We start from the raw sequence: 23,236 nt of genomic DNA, 5'->3' as shown, positions 1-23,236 counted from the left end.
TATCCAAATAATCAGGATTAAAATTTAAAAAAAATTAGCCATGGCCCCTGATACAGTATCTGGGGCTATGTCTACGGATATCTGTAACAGCAGAATCAGCCAGAACGTGCAATGGACCCTCTTGTGCTGAATACACTGCCACAAACCCTGCCTGCCTGCCTAACTCCTGCTATCACCACTGAATATATGCAGCTGGATTAGTCCTCAGAAGGATTGTTAGTTCAGATGGATATATATATACTCCTGGAGTACCACTACCTATATCTATTACACCGTCAATTCTGTCCCTAACACAGCAGCACCTCTCTCTACTCTGCCTGTTTCAGGATAGACTGTGACAAGCCTAGCGTCACCAGGTCTTATATAGATCCGATAACACTATGCGGCCAGTCAATCACTGTAATGCCACAACCAATATGGCTATGGCATTACAGTGCGTGGCAAGCAATCCCTGCATGTTCATTGGGTCTCTAAAGAGCGGCAAACAAGCATGGTGGGGACCTGAGTTCCCGCCCGAGCAACCCGGAAATACTCGCCGAGCTTGTCGAGCACCATGATGCTTGGGCGATTACCGAGCAGTGGCGAGTACGCTCGCTCATCACTAATCTTGACCTAAATTTACCACTTAAATGAAAGTTATTGCCACATAAAGTGGAAAAATGTCAGTTTGAAAAATGTTCCCTGGTCTGCAAAGCCAAAACTGGCTGCAGCGGGAAGGCTTTAAATCTCTGTTTATTCTGCACTTTGAAACTGCATAAGTGATTGACATTATCTGTGTATGAGTGTATTCAGCAAGGATGAGCATACTAAATAGATTACCATGTGCTGTTGACATTTTTACACAATTCCCCAGGGTGTTTAAAGTGCAAATAGATAAAAAAATAAAAATAAAAATGGAATCCTCCTTGTGTCAGCAGCATGCCCACAGACTGTCAGGAGAAGATAAATAAGCAGCCAGTCACATCTCTTATTCCCACTGTCTTATAGCAGAGATCAGCTATCGGTAAGTGATGTTTCCAGGAGCGTGATTAACTCCTGATTGCTACAGATTACAAACTTTGGCCACGGCCCCACTATCAGTATTTGGTCAGTATTCGGGCAGTATTTTTTCTCAGGAGTGGGAGCCCAAACCAGGAGTGGGTGATAAATTCAGAATTGGTGACTTGTTTCTATTATACCTTTTCTCTGATTGTTTCTCACCTGGTTTTGGCTCCCACTTCTAAGAAAAAATACTGATCGAATACTGACCAAATACTGATAGTGCGGCCGTGGCCTTTTTTTGCGGGATCCTTGCATGTCTTATAAAGTTTCTCCATTTTGCAGCAGCTTCCAGACAATCTAGGAGGGTTAGAAAGTACAGTAATGTGCTGTCTGACTATGAGACATATGTCACATTACGTTTTCCCTAGCACCTGTTTTCAAACCGTTTTCAAGAGCAAACTATTCTTTCCACAATGGTAACAGTGAAGCGGGTAACAATTCTAGTGGAAATGGTCATCAGAGCTTGTTACCTGACCCATCAGAAGGGAAGGAGGGTGCATTGGGGGTCCAATTACATTAGTTTCTGACCTATTGCTTTACATGGGGGCTGAAGGTTCATATGGGGGGCGCCATTGTCTTCATCTGCCTATGGCATCAAAATACCTTTCCCGACCCTGTGTGTATGAGATTGTGTATATATGTTTGAGTGTGCGAGTATTTGTATGTGTGTGACGCGCTGTAAGCCCTACCCTGGGAGATGGGGGACTCAGAGCCGGGTCCTATGTTGTCGATGGGGTGCAGCCGTCTCCCGGACCCGCTCCGTGCCCAGGGCCATCACATTAAAAAGGATGGTACAGGCTTATCCGGGTTGAGTGGCTGATCTCGACTACGCCACCTGTGGCACCTGGTGAAGGCCACCAGCGCTGCTGCAGTCCGCTGAGGCAGGGTGTTATGGCAGCCGTGGTTGGTACTACTCCCCACAGGCGGAGCAGGGCCTCAGGGCAGAGAGACAAGGATGGAGGGGGTTGTAGTGTAGGAGGCCTGGTGCTAGGTAATGCGGTGTAGTTCAGAATAAAGAGTCCGGAGGCCATAGGGGTTAACTTCAAGGGTTTTTACTCACGGTGGAGAGTGCAGTTGAAAGGCTTCTCCCTGCTCCTCGCGGAGTTCTGTGGTCACCAGAGACGGGGGGGTCCGACAACCTCCGAGTAAGTCCAGTGTTCAATCAGGACCCCGCACCACAGTGTGTTCCTAGACTTCAGACCGGGTCCTGTCTGTGTATGTGTAGATAGGCTGGGTCGCCCTCTGAACTTCACTCAGAAAAAGGGTACGGGTGGCAGCTCCGCTCCTTCCGTTACTCGGTGGGATCCTCAGGGCCTACCGGGCTTCCCTGACCAGGACATAGAGTAGCAAGGTCAAGTGTCGGGGGCTGGTACCCCTTTTTGCAGCCGGAATCCCTCTGAATAGATCATCTTGGCGAGGACAGGTGGCGTATACCGCTTCGTCTGCATCCCCCCCCGGGATCCATTTGCGGTGGAGCTACACTCCTGAGCTCCGGGCTTTCTTGGTCATGGTCTTTGACCGGGCTGTGACATGCATTATCTGCAACCTGCCCCTCGATCCAAGGCCAGGGTACGAGGGCCGTGTCTCCATCCGCTGCAGGTCCACACAGGATCCACGTTCAGGGTGGGAGATCACGATCAAAAGACGACCAAGAACCAAGATGGCTGTGTATTAAATATTAAATTTAAAGTGTCACTAAAATGTGAATCCTCCACCCTCACCCACTAGTTGGTTCCCCTATCTCTTGGTTCCCCAGTCTCCCAATTTCCAGTAGGGGCAGCACCTAGTGCCTATTGTGTGGTGTTGGATGTGAAGGTAGGGTCCTGACCATCGCGCTGTTCTTACCTCAGAGGAGGAACACTACACTCCATTAAAGAGGTGTAGCATCCCTGTGGCGGTCGAACCCTCAGGGGCGCCACATATGAGTATATATATATATGTGTATGAGTATATATGTATATGTTTGTATGAGTGTGAGTGTGTATGTAGATGTATGTGTACATAAGTGTGTATATGTATGTGTACATATATGGATGTGTGTATATGTTTGTGTTTGTGAATGTATAAATGTGTCTATAATTGTAAAGAGTAGGAGAATCAATCTGGCCCATACGAAAACTCGACCAGTCACATCCACAAATTGCAGAGGTGACTGGCTGTGTGTGCTTATTCGGGTTCGGACTGGCCCAAAGGAGAACAGGTGAATCTCCCTGATTTACTATGTACAGACCAAGACACTATCTTATCATTCATTCATTTATTCATTCATTCAATAATCTACCCAGTTTATTATTATATCGAAGCATACTATAGGCACTCCAGTCCAACACTGTGCTTATCTACATAGAGGACGGGTGCAGGAGCTGCCCGTTATTGATATGCAGACCAGACTAGTCCATGCTGCGATCCGTATGAAAAATCGCACACAGGACACTGGTTCTTATTGGATCTGTGCACTGTCTGTTGAGTACACTGACAGCACACTAATTTACAATAAGTGCATTTGAATGATCCCTTAGGCTCAGAGGCCTCTGTTTACCGTCTATACCAGGATGCATATGACGCGCCCCCTGGGCCAGTGTTGTTTGGGGGATACCCGGAGCCGGATCAGATGGGGGTTGTAGTCTCCGAGTGGCGGTGACCCGGTCCGTGCCCAGGGTGTCAAGCTCAGTGTGTGGCAGTCCTACAGATGTTGCTGGATGTTCTTTAGTGTCGACTACGCCACCCGTTGATTTGCGGTCAATACGGCCGCCGCTGCAGCAGGGTCCGCTGAGGCTGGTGGTGTGTGTGCAGCTTCTGGTAGTATAACCCCCAACGGGAGGGGTATAGCCTCAGGGGGTCAGTTGTAGAGGGTGGTGGTTGTGGTGGTGCAGTGAGGATGGTATTAAGACTCGGAGTCGGGCTGTGCAGTTCAGGGTGTTTACTTACTGCTGTTGTTCTGGTCACTCCGGCCTTGAGTGACCGCCCGAGCCGTGCTGCGTCCACCAGGTCCTGGACTCGGCCAACCCCCAGGTAATTCTGGAGCGTGATCCTGAGCTCCCTTTCTGACGTTCCTTTTCTCTGGCCTTCCCCACCAGGGATCCACCTATGTCCGGCTCCCTCGGGTCTCTTGGTGGGTACACCTCCTCTGGGTTCCCTGACCCTATACTTGGTCTGCCTTCCTGGTGGATATAGTGGGGGGTCGTGGCAGATCCTGCCCACAACCTCCGGTCTCTGGCTGAGGATTAGTGCCCTCCACCAGCTTGGGATCCGGTACCCTTGTGCCAACCCTTCACCCTGTTGCTTGTATTTGGGCTCTTGGGGTTCCCTCTTCTTCCCCTCTGGGTCCTTCTGACTCCTCTCTCTCTTCTTTCAGGACTGCTTGACCCTCTACAACAGACTGACTAGTAGCTGTCTGCCTGTCTGACCCTGATCTAAGATGGTTCCCACCTTATATACTCCCTCTATGTGTGAGCTCAGGTGACCAGCACCCAATGAGCTCCTAGCATTACCCAGACTGCTCCCCCTATCTGCCCCTACACTACTGGGATGTTCCACCCCCCTCCCACTCCAGCCAGGGACAGACACTATCGTACCTGCACATAAACTGGTGGGAGTACCGTCGATCTGTCCCCCGGAAATGGGATGTATGTAGTGTATGCAGCCTACTGAGCTCAGTTCCACACTCCATCCTTACCCGGGAGTGGAATACCACACCTCTGGCTTGAGGTGTAATACCCCTGTAGCAGCCGAATCCTCAGGGTGCTACATTCCCCCCTGGTAAATCACAGCACGTCCTCGGGCTGTAAGAGAATAAACATCCAAAACATACAATTTTTTTCATAAAACATAAACATATAAAACAATATATATATCAGCATAAACTTTTCATAAATAACATTCTTGTTCCTCCGGCCACGGTGCAACTTGTGACCGGGTAAAGTGCGACAGTCTCTTCAAGAAAAACAACAGTTTCCTATAAAACCGGTAGGGGGCGCCTTAGGAAGCGCAACTATATACAAGGGAAGGTATGGCCGCTCTCAGTCCTCGGCCAGTGGGGAAAAGGAAGGAATGACCGCTCTCAGTCCTCGGTCAGTTGGATTAAGGGAAACACAGGTTAACAGTTTACACTTGTCCCAACGGGGACATATTTAAAGCAGCAACAGTTCACTGTACCCCGACAGGTAACTATTTACAGTCTCTTTACCGTACTTTAACGACGGCGTCCTCCTGCTCCTTCTTTATCTTCAAACCCGTCCGGGTCCTCTTGCTCCTCCTCACACCGCAGCTCCTCCTCCGTCAGGCGATGCACATGGAGGGCGTAGGGTCCTTTGGCACACTTGTGCCGGGTGAACGTGACCTCGTCCCCTACGTACAGGTCACGACCTCTGTGTCCCTCTGGCAGATGGCTTTCTACGTCTCTGCGGGTTACAAAGACGTCGCCGGGGGTATGATGGTCTTTTATGAAGCCCCACCCATGCTGCAGGTTGAATTTAATCACAGTCCCGGTGGTACGGGGACCATGAGCTGCACGGGGGTTCCTCCTGGTCCGGCTCTTCTGCCCTGCGCTCTGTTCCTGCAGCCGCTGCTCTCGGATCCGCCTCTCTTTCCGCTCTTGCTCAAAGGCTGCCAACTGCTGGCGGCAGCACTCCACTCGCTCTGCTGCAGCTGCCCGCGTTTCTTGAGTGAACCCCATGAGGTCTCCTCCGGTGGGGTCCCACTCGAATTGTGCTTCTTCTAGCGGGAGCGGGGTTCTCCTGACGGGCTTCGGAGCCGGAATCAGGGGCTCGCACAGGGGCCTTGCTCTTTGGAGTTCCAGTTGGTAGTACTCCTGGGGCCATACAAAGGGCTGCCCATCCGGGCACGTGTGCTGGGCAAATAGATCTTCGCCCAGGTGCGGCACTCGAGATGTTGAGGGCGCGGTGGTGGAAGCGGCGCCCGGATTGACCAGGCCTTGCGACCAGGCCTGGGGCACCCTAAAGGTAAAGGGCACCGTAAGGACGGCGGTGCCCGGGGGTACTCGGCCCTGCGACCAGGCCGGTGGCTCCGCGGAGGTAGGGGGCGCTGTTGGAATTGCGGCGCCCGGAGGTACTAGACCTTGCGACCAGGCCGATGGTATTTCCTGTTTGGTCGCGCTCAGGGTCGAGGCGTGTGACGTCACAGGGGTCGCGGCCGCGGCTTCTGTTTGAGGCCTAGTCTGGCACGGTGACGATGCAGCGACGGGCACGGCAGGGGGAATTTCGGGCTCTGCGACGGGGAGCTGGGACAGGTACACGGTTTCTCGGCTCGGGGTAGAGACGTCCCCTTTACCTGCCTTCGTCCGTTCAGCTCCCTTCTCGGCGCCGTCTCCGGCCTTCACTCCTCCTGAACCATCCTCAGAGGCGGTCTGTCTCCTCGTCTCGGGTGGCGTGCTCCGCTGACGGGTTCCGGTCTGCTGGGCCATCTCACGGCTCCACTCCGCCAGCGTGTCTTGCTGCACCTGGGCCATCCTCCGTGCGAGGCCCTCCAGCGCGGTCTGTGCACACTCCCGGTCTCGGGGGAGCTGTGCCAAGATCTCCACTAAGCCTAGTGGGGTTGTTGCTTGCAACAGGCTCCTGACCACTGGGTCGGTGCTGCCTGCCTCTCCCTCCATCTCCGGGTACGACTTCTCCGGAGTCCTCTCCAGACTTCTTGTCTCCGGGTGCGCTCTCTCCAGACTCCCCCAGGCTGCACCCATCTTCGTTCTTTTGTTCAGTCTCCGCCCACATTGAAGGTGGTCCCGGGGCAACTTTGTGATTGTCAGTTCCAGGGGCAGTTCTCTCACGCTGATGGACACTTCCAGCATCACAGTCTCTGTTGGTGGGCGCGGTTTCCGCTTTTGGCGCCATTCTTCGACCTGGCCCACGATGGGAGGTGACCTCTTGCCACCCTCTGGCACGCCCATAATGGCGTCCGCTCTTCCAAGGCGGGAAATCTTTGGAAATGGCGGGAATCGTCTCCCAGTGGCGGGAAACTCCATGGATGGCGGGAAAAAGCTGCAAATGGCGGACAACCGGCGGGAAACGACCTGTGATGGGGTCCGTTGGTGGGGACCCTCCGAAACCGGCGGGAGACTCCTTTTTGAGGTAACGGTGAACTTTTCTTCAGGCACGCAGTACCCGGTTGTTGCGGGCACGTAATCCTGCCGACTACGCCAAAGTTGACGCGCCCCCTGGGCCAGTGTTGTTTGGGGGATACCCGGAGCCGGATCAGATGGGGGTTGTAGTCTCCGAGTGGCGGTGACCCGGTCCGTGCCCAGGGTGTCAAGCTCAGTGTGTGGCAGTCCTACAGATGTTTCTGGATGTTCTTTAGTGTCGACTACACCACCCGTTGATTTGCGGTCAATATGGCCGCCGCTGCAGCAGGGTCCGCTGAGGCTGGTGGTGTGTGTGCAGCTTCTGGTAGTATAACCCCCAACGGGAGGGGTATAGCCTCAGGGGGTCAGTTGTAGAGGGTGGTGGTTGTGGTGGTGCAGTGAGGATGGTATTAAGACTCGGAGTCGGGCTGTGCAGTTCAGGGTGTTTACTTACTGCTGTTGTTCTGGTCACTCCGGCCTTGAGTGACCGCCCGAGCCGTGCTGCGTCCACCAGGTCCTGGACTCGGCCAACCCCCAGGTAATTCTGGAGCGTGATCCTGAGCTCCCTTTCTGACGTTCCTTTTCTCTGGCCTTCCCCACCAGGGATCCACCTATGTCCGGCTCCCTCGGGTCTCTTGGTGGGTACACCTCCTCTGGGTTCCCTGACCCTATACTCGGTCTGCCTTCCTGGTGGATATAGTGGGGGGTCGTGGCAGATCCTGCCCACAACCTCCGGTCTCTGGCTGAGGATTAGTGCCCTCCACCAGCTTGGGATCCGGTACCCTTGTGCCAACCCTTCACCCTGTTGCTTGTATTTGGGCTCTTGGGGTTCCCTCTTCTTCCCCTCTGGGTCCTTCTGACTCCTCTCTCTCTTCTTTCAGGACTGCTTGACCCTCTACAACAGACTGACTAGTAGCTGTCTGCCTGTCTGACCCTGATCTAAGATGGTTCCCACCTTATATACTCCCTCTATGTGTGAGCTCAGGTGACCAGCACCCAATGAGCTCCTAGCATTACCCAGACTGCTCCCCCTATCTGCCCCTACACTACTGGGATGTTCCATCCCCCTCCCACTCCAGCCAGGGACAGACACTATCGTACCTGCACATAAACTGGTGGGAGTACCGTCGATCTGTCCCCCGGAAATGGGATGTATGTAGTGTATGCAGCCTACTGAGCTCAGTTCCACACTCCATCCTTACCCGGGAGTGGAATACCACACCTCTGGCTTGAGGTGTAATACCCCTGTAGCAGCCGAATCCTCAGGGTGCTACACATACATACAGATATAAATTAATCAGTTACTTCCTTAGGTTGCCATACAGTGGCTTCTGTCACCAATTGTAAAAAAAATAGTAAATGTTGTGTGCAGTAGTGCAATCTACTAGCCTTTTCTATACTATTATTTCTGATATACGATCAGATACCAGACACAGAGGACACATTTAGTGCTTGTTCAGACTGCCATATTTTCAGATTGCTTTCCATGTGCTCAAAGTGGTGCACACTGATCCAATAGTAACCTGTGCATCCCAATGATTTGTGCATGGGCAAAAAATTACAGCATGTACTGGTCAGTTAAATTTACGGACCAGACTAGTGCACGTCAATAACAGGCACCTCCTCGTTGTATCCTTCGACATCCTTAAAGGGAATCTTACAGCACAAAACGGCCGTATAAACCAATCACAGCACCTTATAGGAGACGCTGTTTTTGCTACTTGTTTTCCATCTATTTCTGCCCCCTCTTATTTAAAGGGGTATTGTCCATTTTGGAAGTAAGCCCTATTTGTAAGATATGGATTAACTTTCACATCACTCGGCGGCTTACCACTGGGACCCCCGCCAATACCAAGAACTGCGATTCTGCACACTATTGCTCCATTCATTGTAATGTGACTGCTGGAGATAGCCGAGCGTTGCCCTGAACTTAGCTGGTCTGCGGCACTGCCATACTAATGAATGGATCAACAACGAGCATGATCGGCCACATGGCTCTTCAGAGCCCTGGTTCTCGGGATCAGTGGTGAGGGTCCCAGCAATCAGGAAGTTGTCCCCTATTCCATGGATAAGGGATTAATTCCAAACTTGATAATATCCCTTTTATTGATTGTTCTGGCTTTACTGAAGTGAAAGGAGGGAAGAGATACTGTAGATGTTGAACGAGTAGGTGGAAAAGTGCACTGAACTGCCCAGTCATGCCAAGGATGCACCGAGCGACTCACTGGCGTTTTTGAATTAAAAATTATTTTTGGCAAAGTCAGCAAAGCATTTGGTATGATTTTTGTTAAGGCCTTAAGGCCGTGTCCCCTACAAGGTGCTGTGCTTGGTTTGTACAGTCACTTTATGGTCCTTTAATTTCTTTAGCGAAAGAGTAAATATCTAAACGGCTTGTCCCATGACTAACATTTATCACCTAATCACAGTATAGATGATAAATGTTTGACCACTGGGGGTCCAGTAACACGAACATCACTGAAATAAGTGGTGGGGTGAGGTAGAGGGTGTAGATTTGTTGCTGAGCTTTCAGAACTCTCATTTTTACTTGAGGAAGAGGTAAAATGGGAGACTAAGGCAGGCAGGATGCCTGAATTTATTTAAGAGGGGGGTAAGCTTGGTGTAATAATTTATTATTTAAAAAAATCAAACAAATTACAGTAAATATTCTAATAAAGAAGTAATGTATAATCATAGTGTAAGCACACATTACAGTTGGTTTGCATACTTTGGTAGTGGAAGTGGGGAAGTGGAGGGGGTGTCATTTGCCTTATCTGTGTAGGGCACCAAATGACCTTGTTCTGGCCCTGGATATGTTTTGATTGCTTCTTATTGCATTTTTTTGTGGTGACACAATTTATTTTCTCACTATCTTGTTTACCAATCGGGTTTATTTAATTTTAGATTTTGCTAGATTGCACTTTTACAGATGCAGTGATACGAAATAAGTTTATTTTTTTATCTCTACTTTTAATGTAGGAAAAGGAGATTAAAAAAAACATTTTTTTTTTAATTTTTTCATATTTCCATTGTTTTTCTCATTTTAGACCCCTTAGGGGATTTAAACCTGCAAATTCTGTCTGATCACTTCTACTACTGTATATATATTTGCACTATATATACAGTTGAATCCAGAAGTTTACATACACTATATAATAAGACACATATGCATGTTTTTTCTCAATATCTGACATGAAATCAGAATAAACCTTTCCCGTTTTAGGTCAATTAGGATTACCATCATTTTTAATATTTGCCAAATGCCAGAATAATGAGAGAGAATGTTTAAAGGCATTTTTATTACTTACTGCAAAGTCAAAAGTTTACATACATTTCATTAGTATTTGGTACTGACGCGCCCCCTGGGCCAGTGCTGTAGGGGATACCCGGAGCCGGATCTCGATGGGGGTAGTAGTCCTTGTGGCGGTGACCCGGTCCGTGCCCAGGGTGTCAAACTAAGTGGCAGTCTATGGCAGTAGATGTTACTTTGATTGTCGACTACGCCACCCGTTGAGTGCGGCTTTGACGCCGCCGCTGCAGAGCAGTCCGCTGAGGCCGGTGGTATATGTGCAGCAGTGATGGTATAACCCCCAACGGGAGGGGTATGGCCTCAGGGCAGCAGGTGTGGATGATGGGGGTTGTGATGATGCAGAAAGAGGACTCAGAGTCAGGAGATGCAGTTCAGGGTTTTTACTTACTGGTGTTCTTTTGGTCACTCTGGCCTTGAGTGACCACCCGAGCCGTGCTGCGTTCACCAGGTCCTGGACTCGGCCAACCCCCAGGCAATTCTGGAGCGTGGTCCTGATCTCCTTTCTGACTTTCCCTTTCTGCTGGCTGTTCCCACCAGGGATCCACTTATGTCCGGCTCCCTCGGGTCTCTTGTTGGTTGCACCTTTTCTGGGTTCCCTGACCCTATGCTTGGTGTGCCTTTCTAGTGGACTTGGTGAGGGTCGTGGCAGATCCTGACCACGACCTCCGGTTCCTGGCTAAGGTGTGCTTTGGCCTCTGCCAGCTTGGGTTCCGGTACCCTGGTCCGCCAACCCTTCACCCTTCTGTCTGTATTCTGGGGTCTTGGGGTTCTTTCTTCTTTCCTCTCTGGGTCCTTCTGACTCCTCTCTCTCTCTCTCAGCAGGCCTTGCTCTGGAGCTGGGCCCAGCCGGAGCCACAGCTCCCTGTCAGCCCTTCTGGCTGAGCTCCTCTGCTCTGCTCCTCAGGCTAAACTCTGACTGACTGACCCTGTTCTAAGATGGTGCCCACCTTATATACTCCCTCTATGTGTGAGCTCAGGTGACCAGCACCCAATGAGCTCCTATCTTTACCCAGACTACTCCCCCTATCTGCCCCTACACTACTGGGATGTTCCACCCCCCTCCCACTCCAGCCAGGGACAGACGCTGTCGTACCTGCACATAAACTGGTGGGAGTACCGTCGTTCTGTCCCCCGGAAATGGGATGTATGTAGTGCATGCAGCCTACTGAGCTCAGTCCCACACTCCATCCTTACCCGGGAGTGGAATACCACACCTCTGGAGTGAGGTGCAATACCCCTGTAGCAGCCGAATCCTCAGGGTGCTACATTCCCCCCTGGTAAATCACAGCACGTCCTCGGGCTGTAAAAGAATAAAAACATCCACAAACATACAATATTTTTCCATAAAACATAAACATAGAAAACATATAAAACATTATATATATCATCAGCATAAAACTTTTCATATAAAACTTTTCATAGTAAACATTCTTGTTCCTCCGGCCACGGTGCAACTTGTGACCGGGTAAAGTGCAACAGTCTCTTCAAGAAAAAAGTTTTCCCATAAAACCAGTAGGGGGCGCCTTAGAAAGCGCAACTATATACAAGGAAAATGGCCGCTCTCAGTCCTCGGCCAGATATTAGGAAAGGATGACCGCTCTCAGTCCTCGGTCAGTGGGAATAAGGGATATACGGGTAACAGTTTACACTTGTCCCAACGGGGAACATATTTTAAACGGCAGCAGTTCTTGTACCCCGACGGGTAACTATTTTACAGTTTCACTATACCGTACTCTAATGACGGCGTCCTCCTGCTCCTTCTCGCAAGTAGGCTTCAGACCCGTCCGGGTCCTCTTGCTCCTCCTCACACCGCAGCTCCTCCTCCGTCAGCCGGTGTACATGGAGGGCGTAGGGTCCTTTGGCACATTGGTGCCGGGTGAAGGTGACCTCATCCCCTACGTATAGGTCACGACCTCTGTGTCCCTCCGGTAGGTGGGACTCGACGTCTCTTCTGGTCACGAAGACGTCGCCGGGGGTGTGGTGATCTCTTATGAAGCCCCACCCGTGCTGCATTTGGAATTTAATCACAGTCCCGGTGGCACGGGGACCATGAGCTGCACGGGGGTTCCTCCGGGTCCGGCTCTTCTGCTCTGCGCTCTGTATCTGCAGCCGCTGCTCACGGACCCGCCTCTCTCTCCGTTCCCGGTCGAAGACCTCTAATTGCTGCCGGCAGCACTCCGCACGCTCAGCTGCGGCCGCCCGAGTTTCTTGGGTGAACCCCATGAGATCTCCTCCAGTGGGGTCCCACTCAAACTGTGTCTCCTCCAATGAGAGCGGGGTCCTCTTGACGGGCTTCGGAGCCGGAATCAGGGGCTCGCACAGGGGCCTTTCTTTTTGGGGCTCAAGTTGGTAATACTCCGGTGGCCATATAAAGGGCTGCCCATCCGGGCAAGTGTGCTGGGCAAACAAGTCTTCACCCAGGTGCGGCACTCTAGATGTTGAGGGCGCGGTGGTGGAAGCGGCGCCCGGATTGACCAGGCCTTGCGACCAGGCCTGGGGCACCCTAAAAGTCAAGGGCACCATAAGAACGGCGGCGCCCGGGGTTACTCGGCCCTGCGACCAGGCCGGTGGTGTTTCCTGCTTGGCCGCGCTCAGGACTGAAGCGCGTGACGTCACAGGGGTCGCGGCCGCGGCTTCTGTTTGAGGCCTAGTCTGGAGCGGTGACGGTGCAGCGACGGGCACGGCAGGGGGAATTTCGGGCTCTGCGACGGGAAGCTGGGGCAGGCACGCGGTTCCTCGGCTCGGGGTAGTAGCGTCCCCTTTACCTGCCTCCGTCTCTCCAGCTCCCTCCTCGGCGTCGTCTCCGGCCTTCACTCCTCCTGCACCATCCTCAGAGGCGGTCTGTCTCCTCGTCTCGGGTGGCGTGCTTCGCTGGCGGGTTCCAGCCTGCTGGGCCATCTCTCTGCTCCACTCCGCCAGCGTTTCTCGCTGCACCTGGGCCATCCTCCGTGCGAGGCCCTCCAGCGCCGTCTGCGCACACTCCCGGTCTCGGGGGAGCTGTGCCAGGATCTCCACCAGGCCTAGTGGGGTTGTCGCTTGCAACAGGCTCCTGACCACTGGGTCGGTGCTGCCTGCCTCTCCCTCCATCTCCGGGTACGGCTTCTCCAGACTCCTCCAGGCTGCTCCCATCTTCTCTCTTTTGTTCTGTCTCCGCCCACATTGAGGGTGGTCCCGGGGCAACTTTGTGATTGTCAGTTCCAGGGGCAGTTCCCTCACGCTGATGGACACTTCTATCATCACAGTCTCTGCTGGTGGGGGCGGTTTCCACTTTTGGCGCCATTCCTTGACCTGGCCCACGATGGGAGGTGGCCTCTTGCCACCCTCTGGCACGCCCATAATGGCGTCTGCTCTTCCAAGGCGGGAAATCTTCTCAAAATGGCGGGAATCGTCTCCCAGTGGCGGGAAACTCTGTGGATGGCGGGAAAAGACTGCAGATGGCGGGCAAATGGCGGGAAACGATCCGAGATGGCGTCCGATGGCGGGGACCCTCCGGAATTGGCGGGAGACTTCTTTTTGAGGTAAATGTGAACTTTTCTTCAGGCACGCAGTACCCGGTGGTTGCGGGCACGTGATCCTGCCGACTATGCCAAAAGTTGACGCGCCCCCTGGGCCAGTGCTGTAGGGGATACCCGGAGCCGGATCTCGATGGGGGTAGTAGTCCTTGTGGCGGTGACCCGGTCCGTGCCCAGGGTGTCAAACTAAGTGGCAGTCTATGGCAGTAGATGTTACTTTGATTGTCGACTACGCCACCCGTTGAGTGCGGCTTTGACGCCGCCGCTGCAGAGCAGTCCGCTGAGGCCGGTGGTATATGTGCAGCAGTGATGGTATAACCCCCAACGGGAGGGGTATGGCCTCAGGGCAGCAGGTGTGGATGATGGGGGTTGTGATGATGCAGAAAGAGGACTCAGAGTCAGGAGATGCAGTTCAGGGTTTTTACTTACTGGTGTTCTTTTGGTCACTCTGGCCTTGAGTGACCACCCGAGCCGTGCTGCGTTCACCAGGTCCTGGACTCGGCCAACCCCCAGGCAATTCTGGAGCGTGGTCCTGAGCTCCTTTCTGACTTTCCCTTTCTACTGGCCGTTCCCACCAGGGATCCACTTATGTCCGGCTCCCTCGGGTCTCTTGTTGGTTGCACCTTTTCTGGGTTCCCTGACCCTATGCTTGGTGTGCCTTTCTAGTGGACTTGGTGAGGGTCGTGGCAGATCCTGACCACGACCTCCGGTTCCTGGCTAAGGTGTGCTTTGGCCTCTGCCAGCTTGGGTTCCGGTACCCTGGTCCGCCAACCCTTCACCCTTCTGTCTGTATTCTGGGGTCTTGGGGTTCTTTCTTCTTTCCTCTCTGGGTCCTTCTGACTCCTCTCTCTCTCTCTCAGCAGGCCTTGCTCTGGAGCTGGGCCCAGCCGGAGCCACAGCTCCCTGTCAGCCCTTCTGGCTGAGCTCCTCTGCTCTGCTCCTCAGGCTAAACTCTGACTGACTGACCCTGTTCTAAGATGGTGCCCACCTTATATACTCCCTCTATGTGTGAGCTCAGGTGACCAGCACCCAATGAGCTCCTATCTTTACCCAGACTACTCCCCCTATCTGCCCCTACACTACTGGGATGTTCCACCCCCCTCCCACTCCAGCCAGGGACAGACGCTGTCGTACCTGCACATAAACTGGTGGGAGTACCGTCGTTCTGTCCCCCGGAAATGGGATGTATGTAGTGCATGCAGCCTACTGAGCTCAGTCCCACACTCCATCCTTACCCGGGAGTGGAATACCACACCTCTGGAGTGAGGTGCAATACCCCTGTAGCAGCCGAATCCTCAGGGTGCTACATTACCATCACCCTTAAACTGAATGACTTGGGTCACACGTTTGGGATATCCTTCCACAAGCTTCTCACAATAGTTGGTCGGAATTTGGACCCATTCCTCCTGACAAAACTGGTGTAACTGATACAGGTTTGTAGGTTGTCTTGCTTGCACCTGCCTTTTCAGCTTTGCCCATAAATTTTCAATAGGATTGAGATCAGGGCTTTGTGATGGCCACTACAAAACATTGACTTTGCTTTCCTTAAGCCACTTTGTTACCATTTTGGCTGTAAGCTTTAGGTCATTGTGTGGCACCCCAGGGGGTCTGGTTGCCACAGTGGTAGTAATACCATGTCTGGGAGCAAAACAGGAGTTTCCGGTCAGGGAGCACACTACATGCAACACCTCCTGCTCCAGACCAGAAAAGGGGAGGATCCTGCCCAATATAACTGGATCTGGAGGCAGGGTTAGCGAGTCTAGTGAGAGACAGAGTCTAGACAGTGTCAGGAGTCTGATAGGACACAGAAGCAAGGAGCTGAGGACTGGAGCTGGCAGAGCTCGTCCTAGCCAGAGTTCGTACAGAGAACCGGACACTGGAGTCCGAGGCTGTGGGACCCTTCAAGCCCAGCAGCAGAAACCGCACGGCAAGAGATTGTAGGTCTCCTGGCCAACAGAAGCCCGGAGGCTCAGCCACACGAAAGGACCAGTACCGCCACAGAGGAGTGAGGAATACACGGGATCCGAGTCGCCAGCCATACGGGTGAACAGCACGTCACACTCAGGGACATGGGCTACAACACGACTATAAGCGGGATAGCCAAAGAGTACGGTCAGAACGGCAGGCCTACAACTCCACCTGGCCAGGGGAATTCTAGGAATGCTCCCAGACTGACCAGGCCCTCATCCCTAGCGAGTACTCCCGTTGGGGCCTATATAATTACCACCAGTAAAGACCCCAGGACCACACTGCAAAGACTCCGTGTTATTATTACTGATCCAGGCACTATCACCACCATCATCCATACACGCTGCCCTGAAGCTACACTCTTCCTGTGGGGAGTTACACTACCTTGCTGCATATATCACCAGCTTCAGTAGACTGCTCCGCAGCGGCGGTTCCCAATAACCGCACTCCACAGGTGGCGTAGTCAGACTATACTGATACACATAAACTACCCTGGTTTGACCGCCCTGGGTCACGGACCGGGTTGCCGCCACGGCGACTACAACCCCCAGCATCCACGATGCCCAGCTCCGGGTATCCCCACGGCCCAGGGGGCGCGTCAATTGTCCATTTGGATGACTCATTTGCGCCCAAGCTTTAACTTCCTGACTCATGTATTGAGATGTTACTTCAGTATTGCTACATAATCTTCTTTTCTCATCTATTTTGTGAAGTGCACCAGTCCCTCCTTCAGCAAAACAAGCCCACAACATGATGCTGCCACCCCCGTGTTTCACAGTTGAGATGGTGTTCTTAGGTTTCCAAGCTTCTCCCTTTTTCATCCAAACGTAACGATGGTCATTGTGCCCAAAAAGTTCAATTTTAGTTTCATCAGACCGCAGGACATGTCTCTAAAAATTAATCATTTGAAAACATTTGTAAACATTAATCTGGCTTTTTATGTTTCTTTTGGAGTAATGGCTACTTCCTGGCAGAGTGGCCTTTCAGCCCATGTTGATACAGTACTCGTTTCACTGTGGATATTGACACAATCTTACCAGCTTCCGCCATCATTTTCATAAGGTCTTTCGTCCTTGGGTTGATATGCACGTCGGATCAAAGCATGTTCACCTCTGGGGCACAGAATCCGTCTCCTTCCTGAGTGGTATGATGGCTGGACATTTCCATCTTGTTTGTACTTGCATATAATTCTTTGTACAGATGAACGAGGCACCTTCAGGTATCTTGAAATTGTACCCAAGGATGAGCCACACTTGTGCAAGTCCACAATTCTCTTCCTAATATCTTGGCTGATTTCTTAAGACTTTCCCATGATGCTACACAAAGAAGCAGTGTATTTCAGGTGTGCATTAAAATACATCCACAGGTGTGTCTCTAATTAACTCAGATTTTGCCAAAAAATCAGAAGCTTCCAAACACATGACATCATCATATGGGCAGTCCAGAATTGTTTAAAGGCATAGTAATCTTAGTGTATGTAAACTTTTGACTTTGCAGTACGGGAAAGGTTTATTCTGATTTCATGTCAGATATTGAGAAAAACATGCATATATGTCTTTTTATACAGTATATGTAAACTTCTGGTTTCAAATGTGTATATATACAGATTGCCATAATAACCCATCGTTTCCCCATCATGTTGCGGATAGCCGGTGACCACATGCACTCCAGCCGTTGTAGTTACATACAGATGCCAGCTGTATATTACAGCTGGCACCTTCCTGGTATGATGTGACTTCAGCTCCTGAGCATACGCCATACGCGGGAACCTGACATAAGACGTACTATTACGTCTTGTTTCGTGCACAGGTTAAAGTTGGCCTCCTAACTCTCCCCCCAACAGTTTTACATTTGCTTTATTTAGGGGTTAATCATGTTTTAAATAATAAAAACATGCATAAAACCTCATCAAGACTGCATATTATAACATGTGGTTTTGCAATACTGTTATTCGCTTCACAGATTTTATGAATTAACAGGTTCCTCTTGAAATTGATGACACAGCACCTCCACTGATCTGCTGTTATTAGCTTCGGCCCAGTGTAAACATCAAACCAAGGTGAAAATTCAATGACTCCATTCAATGGGTAGCAGCCACTGCTGAGTAATGCAGATCAGCTCCTTTTCTTGTGTACGTAGTATGATATATGGACTGGTCACGGGTCTTCTGACCCAAACTCAGCTGCCTCATAGACAAATATGAATCTGCTGAATTTGGATCAGGAGATTCTCAGCCAGTCTGGACATTGTGGTCCACACTCAGAATGTGGAAGACACATGTGCAAACCTGGCTGTAGGAAGTTTTTGATCAGATTTTTGATACAGTTATCGTTAATAAAACCAGGTGTAGATCAGTCACATGACAGCTATTCCTACACTTTTCCATAGTAAGCACTGTGTTTCATGTAAATAAACCTATGGCCCAGCTTCAGTTCAATAACACTTAGGTTGAAGAACTTTGACTGGAGAATTGTTGCAAAATGCATATCAGTTCTCTGAAGAGCTGGAATCTGGAACTGTATTACCAGACAGGGAGCAGTCAGACTTTGATCACTGCTGATCTCATGCCAACCACTGACTAGACCAGGTAAGGATACTGTATATGCTGTTACTACCAAATATATTAGTTTGTGTTAATTTTGTTATTCATGTCATGATTCGTTGTTAGTGCTGCAATCCATTGTTCCTCCAGCTGCTTACATGTATATCTGGCATCAGCTGCGGCTATGTGATCTGATAGTTATATAGACTAAATAATGCTTAACCCCTGTACCACATCACTGACTGCGGTGGAACAAATAATAAAATATAACTTTTAATGATATATAAAATTGCAATACACTCAATCCACCGTGCTTTTGTGCAGTCTACCCAAGTGTGCCCGCAAAGGCAGGAAACACCATGGATATTAATAGACCTAAAAAGGACAACTATGGCTATGTGCCCACGTTGCATTTATGAAGCAGAAAATTTCTGCTGCATAAATGCAAGTCCTCTCCCGGAAAAACGCATGCGGAATTCCGCACGCGTTTATCGCGCATTTTTCGCGCGTTTATCACGCGTTTTCCACATGCGGAATTGCCTTGCGTTTTTTATGCATTAGACAAAGGCAATTCTGCTTGCGGAAACGCAAAATTAAATGACATGCTGCGGATTTTTGAACGCGGCATAAACGCTGCGGAAAAATCCGCAGCATGTGCATAGAACTTGCGGAATCCCATTGGGGAACATGGGGTGCGGATATACATGCGTTTTTCAAGCGTTTACGCTGCGGAAATTCCGCAGCATATACGCTTGAAAAATGCTACGTGGGCACACAGCCTAAGTGTCCAGCATCAGCTCATAGTATATAGAGGTGCTAAACTCACTAATGTCACCTTCTATTTAAAATCCCCAGCTGAAGAGAGAGGGCATAGAAAAAGGGAGAAAGGCTAAACCAAAAGGGGAAGAACACCCCCCTTCATAAAGTGCAATCAGTTGTATATTGCACAGTAGCCCAAATACCTATCCTAGAGCCTTATCACAGAGCTCTCTGTTATAACCCTTATTCATCTAGAGCACCTTAAAGTTTACTGCAGGGGAGCACATTCATATCACACCTCGACGCGTTTCATCCCTTTTTGTTACTCATAGGCATACATCAGGAGGCTTGTTAGAGTATGGTGCATTTATGTGTGCTTCAAATGTAACGGCCACAATATGAGCCCATATGTGCATGAATGAGCTCCCCTGCTATGAATGAAGCAGTGTGAGTTACACTAGTATACACTGGCTACCAATGAAGCAGTGAAATAAAAGATCTAATATTATCTTCCAGGCAGTAACCTCTGTTATAGACTATAATATTTGAGGGAGTCACCTGCAGTAAACTTTAAGGTGCTCTGGATGAATGAGCGTTATAACAGAGAGCTCTGTGATAAGGCTCTAGAATAGGTATTTGGGCAATTGTGCAATATACAACTGATTGCACTTTATGAAGGGGGTGTTCTTCCCCTTTGATTTAGCCTTTCCCCCTTTTTCTATGCCCTCTCTCTTCAGCTGGGGATTTTAAATAGAAGGTGACATTAGTGAGTTTAGCACCTCTATATACTATGAGCTGATGTGTGGCACCCCAGGGGTCTGGTTTCCACAGTAATGTAATGTTATGTCTGAGAGCAGGTGGGAGGTCCTTTGGTCAGGGATCCTGTGCATGCCACACCTCCTGCCCAGTCTTGGGAGGGGAAGAACTTCCCCTATATAAACCCGGGGCTGAGGCAGGGTTAGGAGTAGAGAAGAAGCAGAGACAAGAAACAGTCATGGGAAGAAACAGCAGAAGCTCAGTGGGAGCAATACTACTACAAGTCAGGGGCTGGCAGCTGCAGAGCTCGCCCTGACTGAGAAGCTTTCTTACCGGACCCGGCGTCCGAGGCTGTGGGGACTAACTCTTACCCAGCAGCAGAAGCCGACCGGCAGGGGATTTCAGGTCCTCAGGCCCAGAAACCCGAAGGCACGGTCACACGCGTGGGACCAGCACCGCCATCGTGGAGCGGAAGCCATTAGAAGGCCCCGAGTCACCGGCCATACGGGTGAGCACCACACGGTACACTCAGGGACGTGGGCTACTTATATCCGCTTCTAGCAAGGTAGCCAGAAGAGTACAGTCAGTTTGGGAGGCCTACAACTCCGCCTGGCCAGGGGAGATCCCATCTGCTCAAGGACTGACCAGGCCCCGTTCGCTAGCAAGTACTCCGGGAGGGTCTATCGTTGTTACCAGTAAAGACCCTGAATTACACCGCACCGTCTCTGAGTGGTTCCTGCTACCCCCATCTTCCACGTCGGCTGCCCTGAGGCCATACCCCTCCCGTTGGGGGTTATACTATCATGCTGCACAATTCTACATCGGCCTCAGCGGTCTGCCCTGCAGCGGCAGCTCCATAGCTGCAAATCAACGGGTGGCGTAGTCGACACTCAAATAACACCTATCAAGACTGCCACACACTGAGTTTGACTCCCTGGGCACGGACCGGGTCCCCGCCACTCGGAGACTACAACCCTCATCTGATCCGGTTCCGGGTAAGCCCCCGAGCGCGAGACGCTGCGCGACACAGCAGGCCCAGGGGCGCGTCAGATGCTGGACACTTAGTTGTCCTTTTTAGGTCTATTAATATCTATGGTGTTTCCTGCCTTTGCGGGCACACTTGGGTAGACTGCACAAAAGCACGGTGGATTGAGTATATTGCAATTTTATATATCATTAAAAGTTATATTTTATTATTTGCTCCACCACAGTCAGTGATGTATTATTATATTTGGTGGTAAATTTTGAATCGATAGGTCCTCTTTCAGTGATTACTTTAACCCCTTTACCACCAAAGGTGGTTTGCACGTTAATGACCAGGTCAATTTTTACAATTATGACCACTGTCACTTTGTTAGGTAATAACTCTGGAATGCTTTTTTTTCGTGACATGTTATACTTCATGATAGTGGTAAAATTTATTCGATATGACTCGTTTATTTGTAAAAAAAATCTGAAATTTGGCCAAAATTTTGAAAATTTTGCAATTTTCAAAATTTGAATTTTTTTTTAAAGAAGTTATAAGGCTGTGTGCCCACGTAGCATTTTTCAAGCGTATATGCTGCGGAATTTCCGCAGCGTAAACGCTTGAAAAACGCATGTATATCCGCACCCCATGGTCCCCAATGGGATTCCGCAACTTCTATGCACATGCTGCGGATTTTTCCGCAGCGTTTATGCCGCGTTCAAAAATCCGCAGCATGTCATTTAATTTTGCGTTTCCGCAAGCAGAATTGCCTTAGTCCAATGCATAAAAAAAGCAAGGCAATTCCGCATGTGGAAAACGCGTGATAAACGCGCGAAAAATGCGCGATAAACGCGTGTGGAATTCCGCATGCGTTTTTCCGGGAGAGGACTTGCATTTATGCAGCAGAAATTTTCTGCTTCATAAATGCAACGTGGGCACATAGCCTAAGGGTTAAAATTAGACCAGCAATTTGTCATTTTTACAACAAAATTTACAAAACCATTTTTTTTAGGGACCACACCACATTTGAAGTAATTTTGAGGGGTTTATATGACAGAAAATACCCAAAAGTGACACCGTTCTAAAAACTGCACTCCTCAAGGTGCCCAAAACCACATTCAAGAAGTTTATTATCCCTTAAAGTGCTTCACAGCAGTTAATTGAATCTGAAAGGAAAAAATGAACATTTAACTTTTTTCACTAAAATTTAACTTTAGACTCCAATTTTTTTATTTTCACAAAGGTAACAGGAGAAATTGGACCCCAAAAGTTGTTGTGTAATTTCTCCTGAGTACGCTGATATGTGGGGGAAAGCCATTGTTTGGGCGCCTTCAGGGCTCGGAAGGGAAGAAGCACCATTTGACTTTTTGAATGTAAAATTTGCTTGAATAATTAGGGGACGTCATGTCGCATTTGGGGACCCCCTGATGTGCCTAAACAGTGGGAACCCCCCACATTGCCATCTGTACGAAGTGCACGGTCAGCTTCTCGTACCACACCCTGGCCTTTCTCAAAGCACTGTATGGCTGGAGGACTTGATCAGAGAGATCAATGCCCCCATGTACTTGTTGAACCCCACTATACAGTCTGGTTTGACGACCTGTGTAGAGGAACCTCATACAGTCCTGGGGGTGCTGCCATCACCATGTATGGTGGTCAAGAGAAGGACATCCCTTATCCTTGTACTTGACCACCAGCAGGTGGTCGCTACATTGGCCTCTGCTCTGACCCCTTCTGAGCATTTGCCCAATTAGCGTATTCGAGAGGCCTCTCTGATTTTTGCGGACAGTACCGCAGGCTGCGGTACCTCACACATAGAAAGGGACATGAACAGTGGGATGCTGGTATAAAAGTTATCCACATAGAGGTGATAACCTTTATCCAGCAGTGGGTGCACCAAATTCCACACAATTTTCCCACTCACTCCCAGGGCAGGGTGGCATTCAGGGGGTTCAATCTGGAAGTCCTTCCCTTCATAAACTCTAAACTTGTGAGTGTACCCTGAGGTACTCTCCCAAAGTTTGTACAGCTTAATTCCATACCTGGCCCTTTTACTGAGCAGGTACTGCCGGAATTCAAGCCTCCCCTTAAAACGAATTAGGGACTCATCCACTTTAGGGCACGTACACTTCAGCAAACTTGTTGTTGAAGTGCTCGATGACCGGCCGAACTTTGAAAAGACGATCAAAGTTGGGGTCATCTCTTGCATTATCATCGTAATGCAAGAACTTGTGGAAGGCCTAAAAACATGTTCGGGTCATGACCATTCGGAACACTAGAGAGTTATACAAAACGTCAACACTCTAGTATT

At 50.2% G+C, this 23,236-nt stretch overlaps 1 protein-coding gene across 4 annotated transcripts in view; it reads left to right on the top strand.

Annotated features, from left to right (window-relative positions):
* Positions 1-886: 886 nt before the first annotated feature.
* Positions 887-23,236, top strand: part of LOC141231989 (3 beta-hydroxysteroid dehydrogenase type 7-like) — a 217,105-nt gene continuing 194,755 nt past the window's right edge. Inside the window, exons 1-2 of one of the 4 annotated variants that reach the window (XM_073667767.1) lie at positions 901-1,003; positions 17,864-17,960. The gene's annotated coding sequence lies outside the window, so the exon portion shown is untranslated. Of the gene's footprint in view, positions 1,004-17,863; positions 17,961-18,353; positions 18,489-23,236 lie in introns of those variants that run through there. The other 3 variants (XM_073667765.1, XM_073667766.1, XM_073667768.1) reach the window with 3 other exon arrangements.

Source organism: Phyllobates terribilis, unplaced genomic scaffold, assembly GCF_046119375.1.
Source record: "Phyllobates terribilis strain yellow unplaced genomic scaffold, ASM4611937v1 Scaffold_2__4_contigs__length_985480577, whole genome shotgun sequence".
Taxonomy (NCBI): Eukaryota; Metazoa; Chordata; class Amphibia; order Anura; family Dendrobatidae; genus Phyllobates; species Phyllobates terribilis.
Note: the sequence above shows the minus strand (reverse complement) of the source record. Positions and strands in the feature narration are given on the sequence as shown.